Below are 9,026 nucleotides of genomic sequence, written 5' to 3'. Positions count from 1 at the left end.
AGCCTGATAAGACAGTGAGAGAACCAGGTAAGGAATGAGAAAACAAACAAACAAACAAATAAAAAAAATAAAACCAGCAAGGAGGCAATCTCAGGGAAAGTTCCAGAAAGGAATTTCTGGAATATTAAATCTTAAGGCAGGGCAATTCAGTTAGGTCCTTATATACCTTTGCTTACAGTCGTGGTGAACAGCTGTGCAGGTAGTGTGGGTGGTAATCTTGAGGGCAGGTTTAACTCTTTTCACATGTAGGCAGAGTACTTCAACGCTCCACAAAGCTCTAAGAAGAGCCACAGATGTTGGTCATTGAAAGCCCACGTTTGTGGGGCTGTGGGCAGAGACTTAAAATGACCATTGGTAAGAAGAACTCAGAGGAGATGTGATATGGGCAGAGGACAACCAGGAGACAATGCTGTTTCCACAGCGAAGAAGGGAGGAGCTGAAATGAAGACTGTCACTCAAACATCAACTGCTTTGGGAGTTGGAGGAAGGTAAACAGAACGTTTTTCCTATTAGATTTAGCAATTCAGGTGGATTCTTGATGTTAAATGGAGGTAGATTTGACAGTTGGGCAGGAACAGAAATCCAATGACTGTTGGTTTCAGAGTGAAGGAGAGATGATACGCAATTCTTTCAAATAGCTTCGTTATGCCAGGGAAGCTAGATATTTGTCTGTAGCCATTTAGATGGGAGAGGCTCTCAGCATTAGTAGAAGGAGCCAAGATAGAGGGTAGAACCAAAAACGCAAAATGAAAGACTGAGGACTAAAAAATAAGGAAGGCAGCAGATACAGAAGGCTGGTTTGTCCAGAACATATGAAGCATGGGATACAGAACAATGAGAGAGAGAGAGAGAGAGAGAGAGAGAGAGAGAGAGAGAGAGAGAGAGAGCGCGATCTTGGAGAGAAAATGGCTCCCTCCTGAGATAGGAGGGGGGGAAAAAGAAAGGAAGGAAAAACAAAAAGATAGGAATGTAAGTAGGTTTGTCTGCAGCTGTGCAAAAAGAAATGGAGTTATTATCTGATACTGTTTGTGAAGCAGGAAGTAAAACTTCTGCCAGGAGCACAAACTGAGTTATATTTGAAATCAAATATAATCATTATTATGTTGAGAGATTGGAACAGATATTTTTAAAATTGACATTAGAATCTTGAGGAATTCTAATTAAAATTTTTGAAATCAAATTGACTTGGTAGAACATCAGTATTTTCTCAAAATTAGCTGTGCTCCCAATACTACTTTCTAGTTTTGTGAGAACTGCTGTGTTGAACTTCATTCAACATCTTAGAACCTCTCTTTGAACCCAGTTAAATCATAAGAAAGCTCACCTGGAAAAATCTGGGAGCATATAATTTGTGGATTGTCTGTCAGCTGCTTTTCTTTTACTATTTTAGTTTTGAGGCAATAATAATCACTTATTCTTAGCTGCTTTTTGTATTTCCAAATTGTTTTTGAATGTGTTATCTCCATTTGGTCTTGTGATGGATGGCCAGGTGGGCTTAGTCAGGGACTGGAATGAAAATAACAAAAGCAAATGGTAAGCAAATGAGAGAATTGAAACCAATTCTTTGAATTTTTTTAAAGAATAGGATGCATTTGGAGAAGTGAGTAATCATCCTGATGAATCTTAAGTTTAAGGTTAGGGAAACAAAATATAATCAGAAACAGAATGGAAGAGATTATACCCATGGACTGGAAAGTACCTTAGGATTTCCAAAAGTGCATGGTCAATTATGATGATGCTAATGGATAAACAGTGGTAGGTACTCAATCATACTTGGGGAAGATATGAATTTGTGAATGAAAGAAAAAACAGCCTAAAGTGTGATTTTTTTTTTTCCTTCTTGAAGTTAGAGAACTGTTTTTATTTCCTTTATAGAAGCCATAGAAATCTTATTTTTCTAATGCTTTGGCCAGTTTTTTTTTTTCATTAAATCAGAAATTGTTTCAAGGGATAATTATTGAGGAAAATAAAAATTTCAAATTGAAATCAAGCTAGTGCATTGAACCACAGAAGTAATAAACTGTATTATCAGGAATTTGTAATGCAGCACTAATGAAGGATCCTGGGCTGCATCCACAGCGCCTGGGTTGTTTGGACCCCTGATGTCTTACTCTTGCCAGTCTCACTGGTTATAAAAAGAATTAGACTGCACTTTTTAGAGCAAGGCAGAACCTACCTTTTCTATCCTCCCACAATTTCACAGTTATAGAATCTGTGTGCAATGAGATTGTTTTCCCCCAGGCTGTTAAGCTAATTAATGTCAGAGGTTGAATTCAAACCCAGATCTACTGATGACTGGTTCTCCCCAATACTTCCTCCTAAGATTTTATTCTTGCAATATAAAACATATACATTTTTTCCTTCTCTGTTTTATCTAAACCTGTTTGAACTTAATAGAGCAAAAAAAGGGATTAAAGGAAAACTTTGTATTATTGGAAATAGATTCCTTACCATTGAGCAAAACTTGGGATGAAGTTTGACTTACTATTAATTAAGTAAAATCAAATTATTTCATATAATGTAACAACTTAGACCACACTGGAGATTTTGTATGCATATTGTATCTGTGTGCTCTTGCCCTACCCCCGCTTACCTCTGTCTCTCTTCTTCCTGCTTTCTCTACTTTCTCTGTTCCTCTTTTATTCCCTGTTGGGATGCTAGGATGCTAACTTTCTTTCACTTTCTTCTATCCATTTATCATTCTGTTTCCCACTTCAAGCACTACTTTGTACATTCAGTTTTTAATGTGACTTGCCACTAAACTTACATATCCAACCACTTCTTGGTTCATCTATAATTGACAACCCATGTCTTGCTGTCCCCCCCCCACCCCCGCCATTTGTCACTCCTTCACAAATATTTTTTAAAATTTGTAGGTCGATAACTCTCCTAAAGTTGTGAACCACAGACGAACAGAAGTAGACAAAGTCCCTATTCTCAAAAGATGTGCATATTATACAACTAATCATGCAGAAAACATAAAATCGTGGTATAAGGAACATTATGACTAGGACTAATGTCTTGTTTTGAGAGGAAATGCTTCAAATGGTTCATTTTCAGATAGTATGAGGTAGATTAAATTGTCAGGCAGTCTGTTTTAAGTTCTTAGAGATGCAAACCAACTACTTGAGGCCAGAGGGAACATTCTGGTTATCCTCATGGCAGAAGGCAGGAACTATAAGGAAAACATCAACTTGTCCTGATAAAGAAATGGACAAAGAATCAGAAGATTTGGTGTCTCTGTTTCAGAATTAAAAGTTGAGACAAATCTAGTGGGGTTTCTAGTTACTGTTCTGGATTGGAGTTGGGTGCTTAAAATCATGTAACTATCACTTTTCCACAAATGTAAAATTCTCCAAATTTGTTTTCCTTGATTGATCAAATTAGGACCTTTAAAACAAAAGGCCTAAAAGGGTAAAAGAAGGAAAGGGTAGGGAATATTATATCCTACACTTGAGCCAGTGATGAATAATAGGGGATGTAGTCTTTGGAATAGGAATTAAAAGAACAAAAGAAATCTCCAGCTGCCCAAACCTGAAAAATGACTCTAGAAGATAACATTAATATGAGGAAACATCCAGAGTCTTTCTAAAATAATCTTTGACCCACAGGTTCGGTTTAACTGCTATGAATGTTTTAACCTCAAAGCCCCCAAATGGTAAGATACATACTAAGAAAGCATGGCACAAGAATTGTTGACTTAATTGTGGATTTGGTGCAATTGCTATTTTCAAGAGCACTTTGTAAATTGATGCCTAATCTGAGTTCATTCCTGTAAGAGAAATGTGGTAGTATGCAGCTACGAGCAGGGATCATACTCACTGGAGGGCAGCTGGACGTTGAATACATTTTGTAGGTATTTCTCACAAGCACTACCTCCTTTCTTCAATTAAGATAAAATTTAAGTATTTGTTCTTTTCACAATAGTCACATAAGATGATTATTAACATATTTGTTAGAGAATATGAGGCTCAACTGTTTAGGGAAATTGACTAATTCATAATGGCTTCAGATTCACCTCTTAATTAGCTGTAAAACCCCCTTCCCCAACCCCTACCACAAACAGCTCTAGGCTTTTGTTAGTAAGACCTTTATTATCTTGTTGAAAAGTCTCCTTTGAGAAAAAGCCAGAAGTGTAATACTGTCTCATGTCAATATCTACTATGACTTCTCTTTGTCCCACAAAGATTTTATATTGCCAGATACTCTCATCTGGGTGATCCACTTTTTACAATTTTTCTCAACTCAAACAGCAGTGGACTGTTTCAGCTATGACCGGTGACAGTTGCACAAATTCTGTTGTCCACATTCCATCCTTTTAAACCTGTCTATCCATCTGGAGAATTCTGTTCAAAATTTACCACTGTTCACTAGGATCTATATTCATCTATTAACAAATTTATTGAAATATAACCGATATTTTACAAACAGAATATATTTAAAATGCACAAATTGGTAAGTTTTGACATGTGTACATCTTGAAACTGTCACTATAATTAAGATAATGAAAATATTCATCAATCCAAAGTTTTCCTGTGCTTTCTGTAATCTGTCTCATTGGTTCTAATATCCACACATCCATTCCAGAGACCACTGATCTGCTTTCTATCACTGTGCCGTCTTCATTCTGTATCTACAGATTCACCCATCCTTGAATCAAAAATATTTGGAAATAATTTCCATCTGTGCTGAACACAAACTTTTGTAATTACACTTTAAACAATATGGTATAACAAGTATTTATGTTACATTGGCATTTATTAAGTTTTTAACCTAGAGAAGATTTAAACATTGCAAGAAGATGTGCATAGATTATGTGCAAATACTAGAACATTTTATGTAATGAACATGAACATCTACAGATTTTGGTATCCCCAGGGGTCCTGGAACCAATCCCCAAGGGGTGTCCAGGGAAAACTATATCTTCTAGAATTTTATGTAAGTGAGATTAATCATTGTGTGTGCTTTTTTTTGGGTCTGGTTTTTAAAACACAGTGTAATTACTTTTACATATATCCTCAACTTTGCTTGTTTTAGTAGTTCTTTCCTTTTGATTGCTGAATGCCTTTCCAGTATATGAACATATCACCATTAGTTGATTTGTTTACCCCTTGGGGCACATCTTAAATATTTCCATCTTTTTTTTGAGTATTGCAAAAACTGCTATAGATAACCATATGAAAATCTTTGTATAAACATGTACTTTCATATTTCTGGGTAAATACCTAGGACTAGAATGTCTATATCACATGGTGGGTATAAATGGACCTATTTAAGAAAGAGAAACTTTTTTCTAAGGCCATATCACTATACATTTACATACCATTTTATGTTTCCAACTGCAGTGGCAGTTTAAAAATTTGAGTTTGTTTCTGCATATATTCACCAACCCTAGATATGGTCGGACTATAATTCTAGCCATTCTAAAATGTCTGTAGAGGCATATCATTGTGGTTTAATTTGCAGATGTTTTGAACATGTTTCAATGTGTTCATTATACATTTCTCTTTCCCTGGGTGAAAGGTCTGTTCAAATATTCATTAATAAATAGACTATGTCTACTTTTAAGCATCCTTACATATTCTAAATTCAAGTATTTATCATGTATACTTGAAAATCTTTTTCTCAATTTGGCTTATCTTTTTATACTCCTAATCTCTTTGGGATAGAAGATCATTTACATTTTGAAGTCCAGTTTATCAGCTCTTTAATTTTATGGATCATGTTTTGGTATCAGAAGTCCAAAATCAAAGCTTTCTTTCTTCCTTTTTTAATGATGTAGGATTTTAAACAATTTTATACTTAGATTTATGACTCATTTTTTAATTGAATATTGTATAGGCTTTTGCATGTGTGCATGTATGAGTGCATGTGTGTGTCTGTTGAAGACTTTCCTTTATCTACAGATTTGTCATTGCACATATGTCAAATATACGTTGTCCAAATCTGTGGCTCTATTTCTGAAACTTGCTCCTTTTCTGCTAATATATTGATGTATTTTTAAGTGAGGACCACACTACCTTCATTAATGTAGCTTTATAGGAAAATTTGGATTGAGTAACATTAGTCCTACAAATTTATATTGTATTTTTTAAACTTAATTTTTATTTTTTGATATTGGGGACTGAACTCGGGGGCACTTAACCACTGAGCCACATTCCCAGCCCTTTTTTTGTATTTTATTTAGTCCTTTCAATGAGTGCCTTAGTACCTAAGATGCTGAGGCTGGCTTTGAACTTGAGATCCTCCTGCCTCAGTCTCCTGAGCTGGTAGGATTACAGGCATGCACTGTCGCGCCTGGCAAATTTATGCTGTTTTTCAAAGTTGTTTTGGTGGTTTCATATCCTTTGTTTCCATATAAACTTTATAATCAGTTTATCAGTCTCTTAAAAAATTCTGTTGTTTGATTAGCATCACATTGAATCTACAGAAGAAGTTGGAACAATTGGCATCTTCACAATATTGAGTCTTCTGACATACGAACAAGATATATACCTGCATTTATTTAGGTGGTCTTTAGTTTTTTGGGGGGCAAGATTTTGAGTGTTCAATGCACATTTCTTATAAATTTTTTATCTGATTTTTTTTTTCCTTTTTTACATTTTTATTGTTGATGCTACTGTAAAAGATATCGTTTTTAAATTTCAAACTTGAATTGCAGTTTTATATCTTCCTTTTCAATCTGGATGTTTTCTTCCTTGTCCACTGGTTAGAAATCCCATCACCATATTTAATTGAATTGGGGAAAGTGACATCTTCCACTGTTTCTAATCGTAGAGAAGAAGATGTTTAGAGTTTCATCATAAAGTATATTAGGTTTAGGTTTTGAATAGTGCCTCATGAATTTGAGGATACTTGTATCCTTAGAGTGCTAACACTTGTTTATCATTAATAAAATATGTTTTTGAAATCCTTTCTATTCATCTAAGTGATCATATGGGATATTTCCTTTCGTTTGTTAATATTGGTGAGTTACATTGATATTTTTTTAAAAATGCTTACCCAAATTTAAATTCCTGAAATAAAATCAACTTAGTTATAGTAATTTATATCTCCGTGTGTATGTGTCTATGAGAGACAGAGACGGAAGGAAGGAGAGGGATTTTATTATTGATATTTTATTAAGAATTTTTGCATCTATGTCCATGAGGAATATGTACATCTTTTTTGTAATATCTTTGATTTTTTGGTACCAGAGTAATATAGGTCCCTTAGCATGAATTGGAAAGTGACCTCTCTGCTTTAATTATCTAGTAGATTTATGTAGAATTGGCATCACATCTACTTTAACAATTTCACAGCATAATGAAGCCAACTTGCCTTGAAGTTTTCTGTGAGAGATTCTTAACCATATACCCAGTTTCTTTATTTTTTAAATTTTTATTTATTTTTTATTTTTTTATTGGTTGTTCAAAACATTACAAAGCTCTTGACATATCATATTTCATACATTAGATTCAAGTGGGTTATGGGTTTCTTTAGAGAGAGAAGGCTATGCAGGTTATCTTTTTTTTCTTGAGTGAACTTAACTAATTTTCTAGGTAGAATGTATTAATTTCATCTAAAATATAATTGTATTGCCATATTTACAATAATATTATACTTTATAGTCTATTGTACGCATAGTGATATTATGTCTCTTATTCCTGATATTGGTAATGTTTTTCCTTTTTTCTCCCTGATTTTCTTGGATAGTGTTTGATCAATTTTATTGATCTCAAAGAACCAGTACATGGGTCTTTTAAAAATTGTATTGATTCTTGTACCAGTCTTGTATGCTTTGCTTTAGGCTAATCCAATCTTCATATTTCTACTTAAATGGTATTGTGTCATTGATTTGACTTCATGCTTGCTTATAATTATGTAGATTTCTCTTTTTTTCCTTTTCTCCATTCTTTATATTTCTTTTACTCAGAATTTGGATGTCTTGAACTGACTCTCTAATTTTATCTTTTCACCCTGGTTTCTCTTTTGGTTTTACATTTTTTGAGATATTTTTAACCTTTCCACATTTCTGCAAAAGATTTTTATTTTTGTTGCCATAATTATTGCTGAATTTATGGACTTAAATTTGTATGAAAATGTATCATAGACCACCCATGTATCTTATTTACTGTATAGAAGGTTTGAATATAAATCATTTAAAATATGAAATATTTTATTAAAGTATTTAGTTTAATTTAAAAATTATTGATCTTAATTCATCTTTTCTATAACAGTTTTTTTGTGATAAAGATTATTTAGATAAAAAAGCATTAAATCAATAGCATGAAAAACTTATCATTTCTCCATTTAATAAGCAAATGGATCTCTACTTTTCAACATATTTCATCCCATCCAAAGATAAGTAATAATGCCTTAAAATTGCCTAATACAATTTATAAGTCTAGGTAGAATTTGTGCAAAAGTGTTGATAGTTAGTGGCTTATAATGTAAGTTTATCTTGCTTAATAAAGAATTTGAATCTGCTCTGCAGAATTAAATACAAAGAAACTTTTAAGCTACAAGTAATATAAAAGAGGGTGAAGAAGTCTCTCTATTAGAATCTTAGTATACTTTATTTATATATTGGCCCAGGAGTCGCCAACTTTTAGTTTTTCAAGTTAAGTGACATAACTATCATACAGAGGAAAGATGTGCAGGAGTTCAGAAAAATTGTGAAACACACACTGATTTCATTAGAATTATTTCAGAAGTTATTAGACAAAAAACAGGTTTTTTTGAACTATCAAATTTTACATCAGAACCATAATAAATTTTCTAGAACTTTATTTAGCCTTTTTTTGGCAATTGTACAATGTAAATTAAGTTAGAGAGTTCTGGAGTTCATAAATTGCGGTGAAATTTTTTGGATCATAGTTATGCACTAGAACCATTTTAGAGAGACCTTGAGGAATCTTGTCCCAATTTCCTTACCCATGATATCAATTAATATCTTAAATTGACAAATGCCACAAAGTAGAACTCTTTCTTAATTCTTGATAACTGGTTGTTAAACTTTCACTTGAGCACCATTGATTATAACC

Source organism: Callospermophilus lateralis, unplaced genomic scaffold (genome assembly GCF_048772815.1).
Source record: "Callospermophilus lateralis isolate mCalLat2 unplaced genomic scaffold, mCalLat2.hap1 Scaffold_45, whole genome shotgun sequence".
Classification (NCBI taxonomy): Eukaryota; Metazoa; Chordata; class Mammalia; order Rodentia; family Sciuridae; genus Callospermophilus; species Callospermophilus lateralis.
This window is presented reverse-complemented; position numbering follows the sequence as displayed.